We start from the raw sequence: 20,242 nt of genomic DNA, 5'->3' as shown, positions 1-20,242 counted from the left end.
TACTATTTGTCAACTCGAAAGCTGCTTGCATTCATGCTTTAATCCTCAGTTTTATGTACCAAGTGAAAATTGTCAAGTAGATTGTGAAATATTATCATTATCTTTATATTCTGTTGATATAAGTGAACATAAATCCAGTGAGATGATACCGGGTTTGTTGAAAACACAAATGAAGATCTTAAGCCATATCTGATAAAGATAGCCACGGTTACCTTCACTAAAGGGAGGGTATACTGTAGCCATCTACTCTTCAAATGCTAGATCACTTCCCTGTTTATCTTCCAGGGTGAGTTTAGCTGCCAATACCTGCTATTTGAGTGGTGGATACCCCCACAACTAAGGAGGAGATACTTCCAGCTAACAAAGTAGTTTTAACAATGTTCATTTATGTTTAGTGATATGTGCTTAAATCCAGACAAAATTCTTCTAAAATAGATTTAAACTCACAGAAGATTTCTATCTTTAAAACAGTTTTCCAAATTACAAACTATTTCTTAACACAAAGGATTTCTAAAACCCAGGTACAATTCCTATTAGCTAAGAAGACATATCAACAAGTTGCAGACAAAGAAATCATCCATTACAGATATCAAAGGCAGAGGAATGTATTCTAGTCACCCCATCTTTTTGTCATTCTTCATGCTCTTCTGTAGCCATTCCTAACAAGTCTGACTACTCTCTAATATTTTTACTCTTTTTTTTGCCACTTGGGTGACTTCAACACATGTGATACATTTTCATATACCTTTTCACACAGGTGGTCTAAAACCTCTGAAGACAGAGTTCCCAGATACCCATAATGCTGTAAAGCTGACTCTGAGCACACAAGCCTTCCAACTATTTATACATGGGCTACTTGAGGTTCTAAGTGATTGTATCAATCTGGTCTGCACGCTTCCTTGAACTAATAACTTAGGCAGCATTGTCTGGTTTGAAACAGGCCAATTAGTATAACCCAATTGTCTTTCACTGCAACCAGCCCCATGCTGTGAACCAGCATCCTGTGCTCTATAAACAGTGCTGTTTGTTTGCAAAGCTATCCTTTTAATTTCGTACTAGTTATTGCTTGCCATTTTCAATAAGAACTGAAGATTGGCTCCCGTTTACAACAAGCAGCTGAACAAAGAAAATTTGTTGGAAGTTCAACTTACACTCAAAAAGAACTCTTTGATCTCTACAAGTGTCAGCTGCTTTGTTAGAAAACTGAATTTGGCAAGAAAGGATCTGTGGCCCTGGACAGTGAATGCCCATCACACAAGGTATGGCACTGCACAACTGTTAATTCTATTAAGGGATGTATTATTACAGCAGAGAAACTTGTGTCTTATTTTCTATCTGCAACTCCAATGTGTATGAAACATCAGATTGTTTTCTTTATCTCCCTTAACCTCTGCTTCCAAAAAATATACACATATATAAGCAGTGGGAAAGATATATAAGTAGGATCACTATTTTTCATAAGAATGTATCAGGCTGAAAAAATTATCCAGATCAACACATTTTTATACAATTGTAAAACAAAGTGCATAAAGCAGTAATATCACTGAAAATAATTTTACATTGATGGTCTCTGGGCTATGTTAATGAACCATTGTTATTGTGTAACAATGCTGGCTTTCCCTTGAGATGTTAAGTATGGTATAAGTCAGGGGTGGGCAAACTTTTTGACTTGTGGGCCACAAAGGGTTCTAAAATTTGACAGGGAGGCCGGACCAGGAGCAGATGGACGGAGTGTTTTGGTAATACACCTCATAAGAGAAAATAAAATATCATGGGATATGTAGAAAACATGTGCTTTAATTTCAATTGAAAATGAACAAATGCATTACAACAAAATATCTGTCTTTGAAGTCCCATGGTATTTAGCTACTTATTGAAATGACTTTTAAAACACTGAAAATTAAATGAATAAAATACAGCTTTTTTTAATAGTAACAGTTATTATTTTAAAGCACTGAAAATTCTGTTATCCTTCAAGATATTATCATCATCACTCTCCTCCTGACTGTCTTTATTTCAAAAACGGTAGGAGATGCAGGTCTACTTGTCCTGCTCCTTCTTATTCAATTGTCCCCTGTGCCAAAACTCAACAACGACCAGCACAAGGACAGAAGAGTGACAGCGCGCCAGTATGCGGAGCGCGTTATTTGATCTGGAGCGCATTTTTTATTTTGAGTACGTACGTGCACCTGCGCACTACTCATGTCCATCACTTAACAGAAATGACATGTAACACGTAAGGCTTATTGAAACAAATATTTTCAAATGCATTTTTTACATAACACAACGAAGAAACTTATTTTTAATTTCAGTGGGAAATGTGTTGTTGGTCTCCCTTTTTAGCCAGCGCATCAAAGTCTGGATTTAGTTTTGTTGTGGCGAAAACGCCAGAATTGCGGGGAAAAAACGTTAACAAGGTTTATTAATATAATTTCATCAAGTTCTGCGGGCCGGATTAAAAAGCTTAACAGGCCGCATATGGCCCCCGGGCCGTAGTTTGCCCATGCCTGGTATAAGTTCTCTCAGTGTTATCTGGTTAAATATTAAGGCTCAATTCCAATCAACAATTGCTGCTCAATTAAGTCTAGGTGAGAATATGGGGTCTTCTGTGGGTATTCAAAATGTAGGTGCACTTTGCCATTTATTTTCATTTTTGGGCACAGATTTACATATGAGGCCTTTCAAACTTGAGCGGCAGCATCTTGTAACCTCTTCCATGTTAATCTTACTACCGTGGCATGCCATCTCATAGTTTGTGTGCAAAATGCAGACCAAAGACAGTCAGCCATTTATAAAAGGTCAAAGGTGGCTCCTTTTACATTGTTTGGCTCTAGATGATAAACTTCAGCAGAGTAACTGACCTGCTGAAGAGGGGTTGTTCAAATCTCTTTGATTGCCATTGCTAAGCGACTTTTTTCTCAGCCTGAGCCCTACTCCAAGTGGAGATCATTTAGCTAGTTTTAGTTTATTGACAAGGGACAGGTTTACAATCACAAGAGAGTTAAAAATTTGATGTCTGGGTCCTCCCTCAATTGGATATTGTCACCTGGTGACTATACTGCAGGAATCCTGTTATTGTTAAAGCTGTAAATCATTGCACTGTAAGTGTTAAGGCTTATTAATTACTTATTTCCAATGGTGGCATTTATTATTTCAGCATAAAGTATATTTGTAGTAAAGAATGTTTCTAAGTGCCAGGTCCTGTTGCTGTTTTAGTACTTTTAGTGCAAACATGGCTGACAGGTTAATGGTTAAACATACTATTTGCACTGCCATTAAATCAACTAGAGTGGTACAATAGCAATGGCTGATGAAAGTACAGGCTTATGAAGAAAGGACAGTTAAGTACTGGACCTTGCTTTAATGTGCCCATCAAAAGCACGCGGTACAAATGACCAAGCACATTTGATTTGTTAAAAATATTGAATCTGCATAAGATTCATAAGATTATAAGATACGAATTCCACCCAAACTTATTTCCTTTATGTGGATAACAAAAAGAGCACAACTCACAAATCAAACAAATCTATACGAGGATTATAATTACTATGTCAAGTTGGAACCCCTCTTGTGCAAGCCAAGAAGAGTGAAAAACAGCCCTTAGCACAGTGATCTCGTATTAATTAAACCTAACACAGTGATCGTCAGAGTGCATACTTCAGGTTATATAAACCTGCCCTCCGTGTGAATTCGTTATATTGGATTTATGAAGTTCAGTGTTTTGCATCTGGATTCAAGTGTCAACTCTTTATAGCTAAGAGAAAAGTTATCTCAGAATCATGGCTCAAATGCATCGGAGCTTAAAACAAAAAAAAATTCCTCTGGTTCATATGGTTGTTAATTAAAGGTAATTGCCAGAAGGAATTCATTGTAATGGTCATTTTTCAAACCTCTTTTGCCGACCTTCTTAGTGATACTGAGAACCCCAGCACCTGGTAGTGTAGATAAGGTATTTTACAAAGCACAATCAAAAGAGGGTAAATATGCCGACATTTTATGGTGCTAATAATTAAGCGAATATTGCTGGATCTCCTGGTGGAAAGTGTGGAGAGCCAACAAGACCTGTTATTATGTTGTCATCCTACACATTGTCATCAATCTGAACCAGGAGACAGCCATTGTGACTGAATGAAAGTATGAAGCAGTGGAAGTTTAGGATGCTGCATTTTCCCTGCCATGGATGCACATTGTGAATATCATCTCTGGACTACACCAGAATTATGGTTGTTTCTATGGAGATCAATTTAGCCCAAATATTCCTATGAAGTTATCAGCAAGACCAAATGAAATATCACTTTTACACATCATTCAATATTGCTCTGCACTAACTTCACTAGGGATTTAAATTCAGCACCAGAACTGATCTTGTCAATTTTCCAACTGATAGGTTAAATTAAAGTGTCATTATTTTTCAGCTGGAAGGATTTGTTTCTGCACGGTTACCAAGGTCACACTCAGTGGTGCTGCAGACGTTTGAATAAAGTTTGACTTGGTTTTGACTGTTACAGACACTTTACCATCCACTTTTACAGCTGTGCTGTTTGCAGTATCATCCACTAAGTGGAATCTTAAGCATGGATGAACAAATAACAGCCATTTAACCAACCCTTCTCCGTATCGTCATTATTCCCAAAAACCAACTCAGTTTGTTTAATTTAAGAGAAAAGGTAGAATAATTTTTGCTCTGAAAGATCAATGGAACAAAACTCCAGAATTTTTACTCATCCTTCTCTTCTGCTATTTGCCCTTAGTATTGAAATTCCATGGTCCCTATGGTTAGGCAATGAATAAATTCAAAGAAATGTTCCTCCCTTTTTATTCCTTGTAACTTGCAGTGCCATTCTTAATCAGCTACTTAGCCTCCTCCCTTCGAAAGATTTCAGATAGTGAATCAACAATTTTAGCTGTAAGTTTAAAGTGCATTTCCAGTGCTCGTGGAGTATAAGTAAAAGACAAGCTAAACTCTTGCTCGTTTTATCTCCATATCCTCTAATGCTGCTTCATATTGGTTTAAAAAATATCCTTTCTCTTATAAACCTGATCTCATACTTTGTTTAGCCTTCTTTTCCCCCAATGGAAACAAAATCAGCTCTTAGAACTTTATTTCATGATTTTCTTTTTATTGTATTTAGGGATACAGCATGGTAACAAGTTCTACCAGCCCAACAAGCCCCTGCCACCTATTTACACCCATGTGACCAATTAATCCACAAACCCATATGCATTTGGGATGTGGGAGGAAACCAAAGCATCAGGAGGAAACCCACATGGTCACAAGGACAGCCTACAAACTCCTTACAAAGAACTTGGGTCACTGAGACTGTGGTACTGTTATGGTAAGCACTATGCCACAACTTGATTCCCAAAATCTCCTGCTTCAGTCTATGTAATGTTCTGAAAACTGTGATTCAAATTTGAAATGTCCTTTCAATAACGATTTGTGCAAGATTCAAACAACTCGGTTCAATTTCCGGTTAAGTACTTTGGGCTGGATTCAGAATCAGCATCAGATTCATTATCACTGACTGACGTAACATGAAATTTGTTGATTTGTGAAAATTTTGATACGATATGAATCAAAGATCCCAGTGCCTTGTTAATCTGCTGAACAGATCCAAACTATGTTTTTTTGTCATGAGCAAAGGTCAAAAATATCACGTCAAATCTTTTCCAATTCCATTTTCCCCCTTCAGGTACACACACATTTCAAGTATCCTGTCATCAAATTTCCTTCCTCTAATGCTTAAAATGATTATAGTTGATTTCTATACTTTCTTCTGTAACTACCTTTTCCTGTAACAACTATGCTTAACTGAATTTAGATATATATTTTAGTTTAAATATATCTTAACAAAATATGCCTGGCATGCAACTCTCTTTACCTATTCTCAAATGAGCATTGTGAGATTTGTTTATCGATGACAACTTTGGTTAATTCAGAATGATTCCATCTGATCTGTTGTCTTCAAAAGCCAGAAGTTATCGCCAGCATTTGTTTTAAGATCAGTAAAGAAACAGTAAAACTTTAGTAGTGTCAGTTGTTGCCAGTCAGCCAGGATGTATCACATAAACCTTCTCAGGAGGGTTTTCTGGGACATCAGAGGTGTCTTCCTCCTTCAAAGGATAGGGTTTCCCTTCCTCCAGTATCGGTGCTGCCCTCACCCGCATCTCCTCCCGAACGTCCGCACTCACAACATTCTCCTGCCGCTGTAGACATGATAGAGTTCATCTTGTCCTTATCTACCACCTCAGCAGCCTCTGCACCCAACACAACATTCTCCGCAACTCTTGCCACCTCTTAGGGGAACCTACCACTAAACATATCTTTACAGCCCCACCCCTCGGCTTTCTACAGGGATCACTCCCTCTGTGATTCCCTTGTCCATTCGGACCTCCCCACAGATCTCCCTCCCGCCACTTACCCTACAAGTGGTAGAAGTGCTACACCTGCCCCTACACCTCTGTCCAAACAGTCCTTCCAGGTGAGGCAACACTTCATCTGCGAATCTGCTGGGTTTGTCTATTCTGTCCGGTGCTCCCGATGCGGCCCCCTCTACATTGGTGAGACCCATCTTAAACCGCTTCATTGAGTACCTCCGCTCCATCTGCCAAAGTCGGAACATCCCGGTGGACAAATATTTGAATTCCCATTCCCGTTTCCATTCCGACATTCGGTCCATGGCCAAGATGAGGTCACCCTCAGGGTGGAGAAGCAACACCTTATATTCCTTCTGGATATCTTCCAACCTGATGGCATGAATATCAATATCTACTTTGAAAATGTTTGAAAATGTTTTTCCCTCCCCCTCCCCACTTCTTCTATTCCCCACTCTGGCCTTTTACCTCTTTTCACCTACCTATCACTTCCTCCTTGGTCCCCTCCTACTTCCCTTTCTCCTATGGTCCACTCTCTTCACCTATCAGGTTCCTTTCTCTCCAGCCCTTGACCTTCCCCACCCACCTGCTTTCACCTATCACCTACTAGCTAGCATCCCTCCCCCTCCCCACTTTTTTATTCTCGCATCTTCCCCCTTCCTTTCCAGTCCTGATGAAGGGTCTCGGGCCGAAATGTCGACTGTTTACTCATTTCCACGGATGCTGCCTGACCTGCTGAGTTCCTCCAGCATGTGGTGCGTGTTGCTCCGGATTTTCAGCATCTGCAGATTTTTTCATGTTTATGATTTATCACACACCTCTTTGTATTGTTAAGAAGTACCTGTGATTGAAAGTTTATTCTGTGCACTGCAGCTGGCCATTACAGTGCTGAACACAGTTATTGCTGGCAGATGGAACTTTGTTCACCTGGGAATGACCGACTTTTCAAAAACAATGATCCCTTAATTTGCATTCAGAGGCCTTAGCAGGAGACATGATTAGAGGTGTGAAACTGTTACACATTTAGATAGGAGGGTTACTATTTGCTGTGGTAGTTCAACTGGATGCACCATGTGCTGTTGCACAGTTGGAAAGATAACCAACTACAAAAGTGATGGTGCAGAGCAGTGTCAAACCTTGCCCCTCTCTTATACATCACTCCGGCTGCACCAGACCCACTTTTCAGAATCAGATGAGGAATCAGGTTTATTATCACTAACTAATTTGCTCTTTTGCAGCAGTACAGTCCAAACACATAAAAGTTACTATAAATTACAAATTAAATGAACAGCACAAAAAAAACAATTAGCAAAGGAGTATTAATGGGTTCATGGTTCATTCAGAAATCAGATGACAAAAGGGGAGAAGCTGTTCCTAAATCACTGAGTGTGTTAGTGGCAACTTGTTCCAAAAAGGTGAAATTAAAAACAAGGGGCCATTAATCCAAATATGAGATACACAGGTCAAATTTTGCTGGCGGAGTCCTCCTGCCCAAGCTGACCATCTATTCGCCACACATTCTTAATTGCCTGGTCCAAATGCAGTAAGTCGATCTCATTGCCAGTTTGTTCCCACAGTGCAGCAGCATGGTCTGAGCTTTGCTGCATATGGAAAGCCGGTCTCTGACAGTGCTCTACAGCCGACCAAAATGCTACCTTCAGTCAGACTCTTTGTAAATATTGTGAGGGGCAATTTGGTGCTTTTGAATTACCACAAATGTTCAGAAACATTTAAAAAGCTCTAGTAGATAATATAAAAATAAGAATGTTGTAAAGTTCACTAAATGTTAATAATTAATTTTTTAAATTGAAGGAAACCATTTTTAACATTTATTTTTATCCAATATATTTATGCAACCATGAAGAAGGCATGACAGCGGTTATACTTCATTAGGAATTTGAAGAGATTCGGTAAGTTACTAAAGACTGGAGTAAATTTCTACAAACATACTGTGGAGAGCATTCTGAGTGGTTGCATCACTGCCTGGTATGGAGGCGCCAATGAACAGGATAAAAAGAGACTGCAGAGAGTTATATACTGAGCCAGCTCCATCATGGCCACAAGCCCCCATGCCATCAAGGGTATCTTCAAAGCACAGTGGCTCAAAACAGTGGCATCTGTCGCTGAGGACCCTCACCATCCATAACATGCCCTCTTCTCATTACCACCATTAGGGAAGAGGTACAGGATGCTGAAAACCCATTCTCAATGTTTTAGAAACAAGTTCTTCCCCCGCCCCCCAACCCACCATCAGATTTCTGAACAATCCATTAACACAACTTTGCTCTTCCGCTATTCCACTATCTATTTACTTTATGTTTTATTGTAACATAATATATTTATGTTGTACATAAATGTCAGTGATAATAAACCTGATTCTGATGAAGAAAAGATGATTAAATAAGATGAAGAGAACACTAAATTGGCAATATTATGGGATGCAGAGTGAAGGCCTGGGATAGGATAAGCGGACCTGACATTTGAATGAGTTGAACCCTACAGTCTGAGGTTGAGAAGTCAAGCAGGAGACCACTGGGAGTAGTTGATCTGAGTGGAGATCATGGAATGTCTGTAAGGTTCTAAAGGAAATGAGTTGTGGCGTGGGAGGATAATATTGTAGAGGTGGAACTGGACAGTTTTTGCAATAGGGGTGCTATTCAATAGAGGGTTTGCAGTTCAGCTCATAGGCAAGCAGGACGCTGAAAAATCCAGTGCTCTGTTTCTGCAAGAGATCTTGGCCAGATTGCTTGGCATACCAATGATGCATGCCTAGAACCCAAAGTGAATCAGATACTATCAACAATCCTTCGCAAATTTGGCGTGCAATGACACAGTTTTGTAGGAACTTCATTGGAACCTTGGGCTCCTTCAAATTGCAGCTGTTATCAGATGTACCTTTGACAGGAGATATGTTATCCAGATGGAGCACACTTTGCATACCATTCAGTTTTATGGCAACCATTCCTCCTTTATGGCAGCTCTTCCTGTTCCAGGTCCTTTTTCATGCAAAACCAAGAACAGTCTCCTTTGTGATCAAAAACAAGACCTAAAATTTGAAGTAGTTCAGTTTCTCTGGTGACATCTCTTCCTGTTAAGGGAGATAATAGTGAGTGATGGCAGAATTCATCACAGTGATGTTTAACTACCAGGTTCAGGTATACACTTTACTAAAATTGAGTGCACTAGCTCTACAAGTGAAAGAAACCTTTATTTAATCATTCAAATCTTAAGGTGCTATATTTGGCAAAGATTATATTAAATTACGTGTTTCTGACTTTGTACAAGCATTGGAATACTTACTGTAAATAAAGTAAAGAAATCACTAGAAGGAACAGGACAGGGAACATCTGTAGAATGAAACAGTCATGATTTCTGTTCAGGCGTCTCAGTAGAAATGGTACTCTCTGAAGGAATCTCATGTGGATAGGGTGGTGAAGAAAGCTTTTGGTATGCTGGCATTTATAAATCAGAGCATTGAGTATAGGAGTTGGGATGTAATGTTAAAATTGTACAAGGCATTGGTAAGGCCGAATTTGGAGTATTGTGTACAGTTCTGGTCACCGAATTATAGGAAAGATATTAACAAAATAGAGAGAGTATAGAGAAGATTTACCAGAATGTTACCTAGGTTTCAGCACCTAAGTTACACGGAAAGGCTGAACAAGTTAGGTCTTTATTCTTTGGAGCGTAGAAGGTTGAGGGGGGACTTGATAGAGGTATTTAAAATAATGAGGGGGATAGATCGAGTTGATGTGGATAGGCTTTTTCCATTGAGAGTAGTGGAGATTCAAACAAGAGGACATGATTTGAGAGTTAGGGGGCAAAAGTTTAAGGGTAGCACGAGGGGGAATTTCTTTACTCAGAGAGTGGTAGCTGTGTGGAATGAGCTTCCAGTAGAAGTGGTAGAGGCAGGTTCGGTATTGTCATTTAAAGTAAAATTGGATAGGTATATGGACAGGAAAGGAATGGAGGGTTATGGGCAGAGTGCGGGCCACTGGGACTAGGTGAGTGTAAGTGTTGGCATGGACTAGAAGGGCCGAGATGGCCTGTTTCCATGCTGTAATTGTTATATGGTTATATGGTAAATACAATGGTCATAAAACTAGCTTTCAGTCAAGACAACTTCAAATTTTATCAGGGAGAAGAGCAGATTTTTTTCAAGGTTAGCATTATTCAAAAGGAAAAAACAGTAAAATAATAATGCAAAATACTACTGATGATATCAAAAAAAAAATTTAAAAAACAGAAATATTCAGCAGGTCAGGCAGTATCTGTGGAAAAAGAAACAGAGTTTTAATGTTTCCATGGCCAGAAATGGACAACTTTTAAGCAGAGGCAGATGGAAGATTGTGAAATAGTTAAATCTAACTGTAAAATTGACCAGTGTAGTCCTAAATCTTCAAGTCATATCAGTTTCAGTGAAGTCCTGTTTTATACAATGGACCTGAACATGGATGATTCTCAATGGCAGCTGATCTGAGTGACAGGAAGGCATGTGTCCCAAAGCAGATTTTGTTGCATCATAATTATGGATTCTATTTATTGACTTAATACCATATATATTTCTAGAATTAAGCAATTTTTTCAGTATGACATTAGATTTTCAATCTGTATCAGACCTGAATCCTGAATCATAGTCATCACCCACCTATATTAGCGAGCTTCACTATTTCTAGACTGGTCCACTAGATGGAGCACTGTACAATCCCATCTTGAAAAACAGGTGGGAAGTGTTTGCGAGGGAGTTGGAACTGGAAACTCCAGAAAAGTTCAGGCTTCCGTGGAGATTACATACACACACTGAAGTGACATTAGAGTATTTGTGTGATTGAATTCTATCACTTACAGACAAGTTATGGTAAAGGGAGGAAAGCTAGGGATGTTGCAGACACAAATAAAAAATTATCCCTCAGATAGATTCATCACTGCTGCAACCTTTTAACAACGGCACATAAAATATTTTTGACAAATTTAATAATACCGCAAAGGAAAAAAAGACTTAGATAGGTTACTAAATTGCCTACTTAACATAAAGTCCCAAAGGAGCATCATTCAGAGACACATCTCCATCAGCTGTAGTCTCATTTATTCTTAATGGCTTCACCACTTTGCCAAAAAAATTCATAGGAATAAAAATGGAAATGGGAGAACCAGCAGCTGTAAAGCCCAAGCAATGAAAATGTGGATCTGCAATGATATTGGTTGCAAATAGTTTGAGCACCAAGTTTCATGTTGTGGAAGTAAAACTTATTTTAATTGTAAGGAAAGGCTTACAGAGCATGATTTCTTCTCATTAGATTAAACAGGATTCCATGAACATATTGTTCGAACATTTGTTATGGTGAAATAAGTTGTTAATGTTATGATTATTAATAATTGACAGAGGAAAGACCAGCTGATCCATAAAATTTCCTGTCCACCATAATAACTAGAACATAAACAAAATGTGATTTTAAATTTGATGAAGAATAGCCAATAATGTGAAATCTGAGAATGAAATCTCAAGGTTGAAGATAATATGTCATTTCCTCCTCACAGATTGTTAATAAATGTCCAGCAAAAAATAGTTTCTGTTGTTTTAACATTGAAGGAATAGACCTACATTAAGATCTATTTTGGAATGAGACTTAATGAAAACTGTTTTGTTTAAATGACAAGACAATTTTTATTTACACAATTACTAATAGTTTGCCTCCAACAAAATCAGAATTGAACATTGTTCAACATGCCATGAGGTTCTGCTGAAATATCGGTTTCAAGTGGGGTACTGCATGAGGTCTGGGCTGGAGTTCTTATTGTTTCAGTAGGTACTAAACCAGGGATGAGATTGTAATCTGAAAAGCTGACAAAGAACATTTAGAAGTGGATGAATGTATGACAAATTAAAATGAAACACACATAATTATAAAACATTGTAAGTTACAGGGAGAAAATTCTTAATCTGACTGGAGGGAATCTGAAAGCGATCTGGTAGATTGGGCACTTAGGGGATCAAATCAATACTATATACAGCAACAATTAACAACTCCCAGAGAATAACTGAAACAGACCTCCTGAGACACAAGTTATATCCTTTGTGATAATGCCCACAGTACTATCCCCCCTTATCCTTCTTGATGCCAATGCAATTTACCAGGCCAACGTGCTCCAAAGCCTCTCCTGCTACATTTTGCTATTGAGATGTTCCAATCTGATTCTATTCTTCTCGTAGCAGTAAACAGAGTTTTCTGCAGTAGCTTCTTTCCCACACCCTCCTGTCTAACAACCAGTAGATTCTCCAATTAAATATTACGAAGACCAAAGCCAATGCTTTATACCATAAATTCTATTTCCTCTATATCTTCTATTCTGGGAAACTTTCTGAGGCTAAACACAATATTCAAGAGTGGCTCTTGTATTTGAAACCAAATAGACTTTCCACCCTTCATCAAAACTATCCAGTGTCAGCTTAAATCTGCCTCCACCATGTCTACTGCTTATAATCTTATCCATGCTTTGGACTAGATTACCTCTCGACCAGTTTAATCCAGTGCTTTCCTGACCAATAAATACTTGAGCTGTTGAAAATTTATCCTAGCTCACACTGTTTTCTGTTCTTTCTTTGGCCCTGAGCTCACTAACCCACTAGAGCTCCCCCACCATCACATCACTTTTAAATCTATTTTCCAACTATATTTCTCTAAAGACTTCATCCTCCCTATCTCAGTCATCACATCCAGTCCCAGAGTCATCCCAGATATTACTGTCACCACCAATTCTTGGCTCTTATGCATCACCAATTTTAATTATGTCACCATTATGAACCTTCCAACAGAGATATGCAAAATTCTAGAATCTCCTTTTTAAGCATCTCAAGATCATGCATCACTTTCCTCTTTTAAAGAAGGACCTTTGACCAACCATAAGTCTCCAGTTTTATTTGACAATGCTGCAGTGGGGTCTATAATAAAGGCCACATAAATATGCTAGTTATAGTTTCCCTAGAGTGTTGCCTTGGGTATTCCATTCCACTCTGATCACCGGGTAGAGAAGGGAAATAAAAAAGCTTCCAAGTGGCTTAGGAAAGGATCTTTCAAAGCTGAATTCCTGATGTTATTTTCCATAAATACAAGCAATTGAACATCAAAGAGAATGGTCTGAAACTAATTTCAACAATTCTTTTAACTTGAGGATGTGACAAAGGTGCACCATTTAGTTTAGTCTTAGATAGAACTGGTGCCTAATTCTCTAAGTGATGGCAACACATTAGGGCTGCAACGATTGCAGATAACTCTCAGCTCCTGCGGCTCCAGTGCTAGCATTGGAATGCTTGGAAACTACCAATATCCCAAGTTTTCGCTGCAAATTTTTCTATGCAATATTGTATGCTGTTTATTCTCCTCAACTCACTGTTGTGTTGAAATCAAGACCTATTGCCCAGACCCCTGCTCTGGCTCAGTTTTGGCTAAGGACCCTCCCACCATCTGCAGGTTTAAGAATTTAACAGCCAAGATTAGTGTTAATCAGCTGCTATCTCTCTCTTTGCTTATATTTCATTTTTTAATATATTCTTGTTTTGGTGACACAGTAACATGGCAGAAAGTGTTTCCTCCCCATACCCAAGTTCAGTACTGTCTATATGGAGTTCAATGTTCTTATTGGGACCATTTGCAGCTTGTAAGCACAGATACTATGGATGTTCAGTGGATGAGCATATTCAAGGCACAGACTGATTGCTCAAAACAAGGGGATCTGAGGATTCCATGATTTGATCCGTTGGAATCCGATTGAATGTTAGAGCAGGCTCAGGGCACCATTTAGCCAATTCCCGTATTTCATTTTATTATTTGTTTATTCCTCGCCTGGTAACATTACATTTAAGTTTAAGGAGAGCTCAGATCACAAGGACAGAATAGCTTTGAAAGTATGGGGAGATGAAAATCATTTACAAGACTAAGTTTTGAAAAGAGTGCAAGAAACATTAGTCAATACAACACAGAAGAAAGCCATTCTTGCTGATTACAAGGTTTTGAAAGAATTATCAAATTAATGCACCTGTCCTTTCCCCGATTTCATGCGATGTTTTTCCCATCAGGAATTGTACTTCTGAAAGTTATGATTGAATCTTACTCATTCAAACAATACCTTCCAGATCATAATAGATGTGTACAAGTAAACAAAAGACTTCACCTCTTCTCTCAACTATTTATAAACCTCCTTAAATTTGTGTCCCACTGTATATAGCTTGTCTTCCAACAGAGACTGTTCTGGATTATCTATGAATGCCTATATATGTTTTTGATTAACTCTTAAATTTTCTCTTAACTTTCCAGGCTCTAAAGAGAACAATCATGGTTTCTGTTATCTCTCCACATAAATGAAGTCTAGCATCCTTGATGCCAATCTATTCATCTCCTTTGCACAACCTCGAATCTGTGACATCCAAAACTGGACAGAAACTCAAGCTTTGCCTAAGTTAGGTGGGTAGAAAACAGCAAGGAACAGAGGAAGGGCGAACCTGTTCATGCAAACAAATAGAGAACTCTTCAAGGAAAAGTAATTTGAGGAATATTAGGCATTGATTAAACATAGTTATGCTGGTATCTTACGAAACTAATTCACATCCCTTGTGTCACCCAATTGTAATAATAATACAATTAGACTAGTTGAATGCTCCTCTTGCAGGATGTGAGAAGGCAGGGAGACCTCCAGCGTCCCTGAGGACTTTGCCTGCAAAAGTGCATCCAACTGCAGCTTCTAACACCCTGCACTAAGGAGCTGGAGCTACAACTGGATGAACTGCAGATCATTCAGGAGGCTGAGGGGGTGATAGGCAAGACATACAGAGAGATAGTTACACCCCAGGTGCAGGGCACAGGAAACTGGGTAACAGTCAGAAGGGTTAAAGGAGTTAGGGAGCCAGTGCACAGTACCCCTGTGACCACCCCCCCCCCCCCCCAGCAACAGGTATATCACTTTGGATACTGTTTGGCAGGGGCAGGGGGTGAACTAGAAGAGGAAAGTCACAGCCACCAGGTCTCTGGCACTGATTCTGGCTCTGTGGCTCAGAAGGGAAGGGAGAGAGAAGAGGTGAGCTGTGGTGATAGGGGATTCATGAACTAGGAGAACAGAAAGGAAGTTCTGTGAACGAGAACAAGATTCCCAGATGGTGTGTTGCCTCCTGATTGCTAGGATTCAGAACATTTTGAATTAAGTCTTTGGCATTCTGAAGCAGGAGGGTGAGCATCCAGAGGTCATGGTCCAGATTGGTACCAATGACATACGTAGTTAGGAAGAGGAACGAGGTTCTGCAAAGTGAGTTCAGGGAGTTAGATGCTAAGTTGAAGGACGGGACCTCCTGAGTTGTTATCTCAGGTTTGCTACCCATGACATGTGCTGGAGAGGCCAGAAATAGGAAGATTACACAGTTTAGCACATGGCTAATGAGTTGGTGTATGAAGGGGGGCTTCAGATTTTTGGATCATTGGACTCTCTTCAAGGGAAGGGGGGACCTGTAAAGAAGAGACGATTTGTACCTGAACTGGAGGGGTTCAGGTACAAATATCCTAGTGAGAAGATTTATTAGTACTACACAGGGGAGAGGGGGGAAGGGGCTTGGTTAAATTAGAGTTGTAAGGGGATGGAATGTAGAGTGTAGGAACAGATAGTCGAGTGGTTATGGACGCAGATGTTGTTAAGTCCTTAGACAAAGTCAGGAAGCAAAAGGTTGTGCATGGTGGAACTAATGTTCTGAGTTGCATATATTTCAATGCAAGAAATATTGTAGGAAAGGCCAATGAGCTCAGGGCATGGACTAATACATAGAATTATGAGATCTTAGCTATTAGTGAGACTTGGTTGCAGGAGGACGAGATTGGCAGCTCAGAATTCTGGGGTTCCATTAATTTAGATGTGATAGAGTGGAAAGGACTAAGGGGGAGGTGGTGGCATTGCTCAGGCAACGCTTAGTCAGGACAGACTGCAGAACTCATCTAGTGAGATGTTATGAGAAATAAGAAAAGTATGACCACAGTAATGGTGCTATCTTACAGACAATCCAACAGTCCAAGGGATTAGAAGAACAAATTTGTAGAGAGATCGCAGACTGTTGCAAGAAACATTAGGTTCTGATAGTAGATGATTTTAACTTCCCACGTATTAACTTAAACTCCCAAACTGTAAAGGGGCTAATATGATAGAATTTGACAGTTTTGATGGTATCAGAAAGGATCTGGTAAGTGTGGATTGGAACAGGCTATTTTCTGGGAAAGGTGCACTGGGTAAGTGGGAGGCCTTTAAAAGTGTAATTTTGAGAGGATTAAGTCCTGTAAGTGACTGTCAGAATAAAAGGTAAGGATAACAGGTTTAAGGAACCTTGGTCTTCGAGAGATATTGAGGCCCTGGTTAAGAACAAAAAAAAGGAGGCACATAGTCAGTATAGGCAGCTAGGAACAAATGAAGTACATGTGGAGCAAAGAAATACAAGACAACACGTACGAACAAAATCAAGAGGACTGAAAGGCAGCATGGGGGTTCTCTAGCAGACAAGGTGAAGAAGAATCCTAAGGGCTTCTACAGATATGTTAAGAACAAAAGGATTGCAAGGGACAAAATTGGTCATCTGGAAGATCTGAATGATAATCTATGCACAGAGCCAAAAGAGATGGGGGAGAGCTTAAATGGATTTTTTGCATCTGGATTTACTTGGGAGATGGACACAGAGTCGATAGAAGTAAGGCGAAGCAGTGAGCTCATGGACCCTACACAGATTACAGAGGAGGACGTGTTTGCTGCTATAAGGCAAATTAGGGTGGACAAATCCCCAGGGCCTGATAGGGACCCTGGGGGAAGTAAGTGCAGAAATTTCAGGGGACCGGCAGAGACAGAGATATTTAAATCATCTTTAACGACAGGTGGGGTATCAGAGGATTGAGGAAAGCTATGCAGCTTTAACTAGGAAAGTATAGGCCAGTGAGCCTGACATCAGTAGTGGGAAGGGTATTGGAAAGTATTCTGAGGGAATAGATATCTGAGTACTTGGATAGACAGGGACTGATCAGGGATAGTCAGCATGGCTTTGTGTGTGGTAGATCATGCCTAACCAATTTTACAGAGTTTTTCAAGGAAGTTACCAGGAAAGTTGATGAAGATGAGGCAGTGAATGTTGTCTGTGTGGACTTCAGCAAGGCATTTGACAAGGTTGCATGGGAGATTGGTCAAGAAGGCTCAGTCGCTTGGCATTCAAGATGAGGTAGTAAATTGGATTCGACATTGGCTTTGCCAGAGAAGTCAGAGAGTGGTAGTGGATTGGTGCCGCTCTGACCAGAGGCCTGTTACTAGTGGTGTGCTTCAAGAATCGGTGCTGGCTCCATTGTTGTTTCTCGTCTATATCAATGATCTGGATTATAAAGTGGTTAACTGGATCAGTAAATATGCAGATGACACCAAGTTTGTCGGTGTAGTGGACAGCAAGGAAGGCCATCAAATCTTGCAGTGAGATCTGGACCAGCTGGTGAAATGGGCTGAAAAATGGCAGATGGTATTTAATGCAGACAAGTGCAAGGTGTTGCACATCAATAGGACCGACCAGCGTGGGTCTTACACGGTGAGCGGTAAGAGACTGAGGGGTGCAGTAGAACAAAGGGATTTGGAATACAGGTCCATAATTCCTTGAAAGTGGCATCACAGGTAGATGAGGCCATAAAGAAAGCTTTTGACACACTAGTCTTTGTAGATCAAGTATTGAATACAAGATTTAGGATGTTATGTTGAAGGTGTATAGGATATTGGTGAGGCCTAAGTTGGGGTATTGTGTGCAGTTGTGGTCAGCTTCCTACAGGAAAGATGAAAATAAGACTGAAAGAGTGCAGGGAAAATTTAAAATGATGTTGCTGGGACTGGAGGACCTGAGTTATAAGGAAAGATTGAATAGGTTAGAACTTCATTCCTAGAACATAGAAGATTAAGAGGAGACTTGATAGAGGTATATAAAATTATGATGGGCATAGAGAGTACAGAATAGATGGGCTGAAGGGCCTGTCTGTGCTGTGCTGTAGCTTTCTATGACTCAAAGACTCAAAAGAAAAATACACATTTCAGTCCTGAAGGATGGTAAAATAGCAAAGCCTTGTAGAGATAGGTAAAGTGAAATCCAAAAAAACTAAATATTATTTCAAATTAGACTACAGCTGAAGAAAAAGTGAATGTAGTAAGCAACAAGTATTATGTTAATGTCAGACAATGCCTCTGGGAGTCAGCAGTACTGGGAATAGATTTCTTGTAGGGGAGTAAAGACATTTACCATGAAATCGCTATTTGTAATTGCTTCAACATATTGATGCAATTACAAAGAAGGCATGTCGGCGGCCATCTTTCACTGGGAGTTTAAGGAGATTCAGTAAATCACTGAAGACTCTAGCAAATTTCCACAGATGTTCGGTGGAGACCATTCTAACTGCTTGAAACATCATTTGGTCTGGAGGTGCCAAAGCACAGTTGCCGAAAACTCGGTCGGCCCCATCGTGGGCACTCCACAATCAGGGACGGCTTTAAAACACGATGCTTCAAAAAGGTAGGATGCATCATTAAGGACACCTCACCACCCAGGACATGCTCTCTTCTCAATACTACCATCAGGAAGGAAGTACAGGGTCTGAAGATACATGCTCAATGTTTTAGAAATGACCTCTTCCCCTCTGCCACCAGATTTCAGAATGGTCCATGAACCCATGAACATTGCCTCAGCGTTTCGTTTTTTTTTCACCACTTATTTATATTTCTTATTGTAACTTATAATACATACCTTTACTGCTGTCGCAAAACAACATATTTCACAATATGTCACAGGTAATAAACCTGATTCTGATCCTTTAAGAGCTAGTTAAATATTGCTCTGTAAAGGCCATAAGGCTACATGTAACAATAGGCTGGGAAAGTCAAAATGATTCTCTTAAACATAACTAATTTTTTACAGAACCCAGGACAAATACTGACAGAATGAAATGAATATGCTTTATGTACAAACACGAGGAAATCTGCAGATGCTGGAAATTCAAACAACAACACACACAAAATGCTGGTGGAACACAGCAGGCCAGGCAGCATCTATAGGGAGAAGCACTGTCAACGTTTCGGGCCAGGACGGTCTCAGCCCGAAACGTTGACAGTGCTTCTCCCTATAGATGCTGCCTGGCCTGCTGTGTTCCACCAGCATTTTGTGTGTGTTGCTTTATGTCCATGGCCTTTACAAGCTAATTCCAAGGCCTCTCCTTTCTATGAAATCAGCTGCTTTGAGATATTTAGTTTCCATTTGAGGTGCACTCAGCGCCCACGTTAGAAGGTCCTGTACCTGATAAGATGCCACTGAGTGTATGTTTGTGGTCTTCTGCTGTTGTAGCACATCCACTTCAAGGTTCAATGTCATGTGCATTCAGGGCTGCTCTTCTACACACCACTGTTGTAATGGTTATTTGAGTTATTGTTTCCTTCCTGTCAGTTTTGACCAGTCTGGCCAATGACCTCTCATTAACAAACCGTTTTCACCCACAGAACTACCACTCACTGAATTTTTTCTTTTGTTTATCACACCATTCCTTATAAACTCGAGAGGCTGTTGTGCATGAAAATCACAGGAGATCAGCAGTTTCTGAAACACTCAAACCGCTCCGTGCGGCACCAACAATTATTCCGAGGTAAAATTCACTTAGGTCACATTTCTTCCCCATTCTGATGTTTGGTCTGAACAACTACTGAACCTCTTGAGCATGTTTGCATGCTTTTGTGGATTGAGTTGCTGTCACCTGATTGGCGAATTAGGTACTTGCAATACCAAGTAGGTGTATAGCTGTTCCTAATAAAGTGGCCAGTGAGTGTACAGCACCATTTTTAC

The sequence above is a fragment of the Hemitrygon akajei genome, chromosome 12 (genome assembly GCF_048418815.1).
Source record: "Hemitrygon akajei chromosome 12, sHemAka1.3, whole genome shotgun sequence".
NCBI classification, from domain to species: Eukaryota; Metazoa; Chordata; class Chondrichthyes; order Myliobatiformes; family Dasyatidae; genus Hemitrygon; species Hemitrygon akajei.
The sequence above is the reverse complement of the archived record's forward strand: the minus strand, read 5'-3'. Positions refer to the sequence as shown.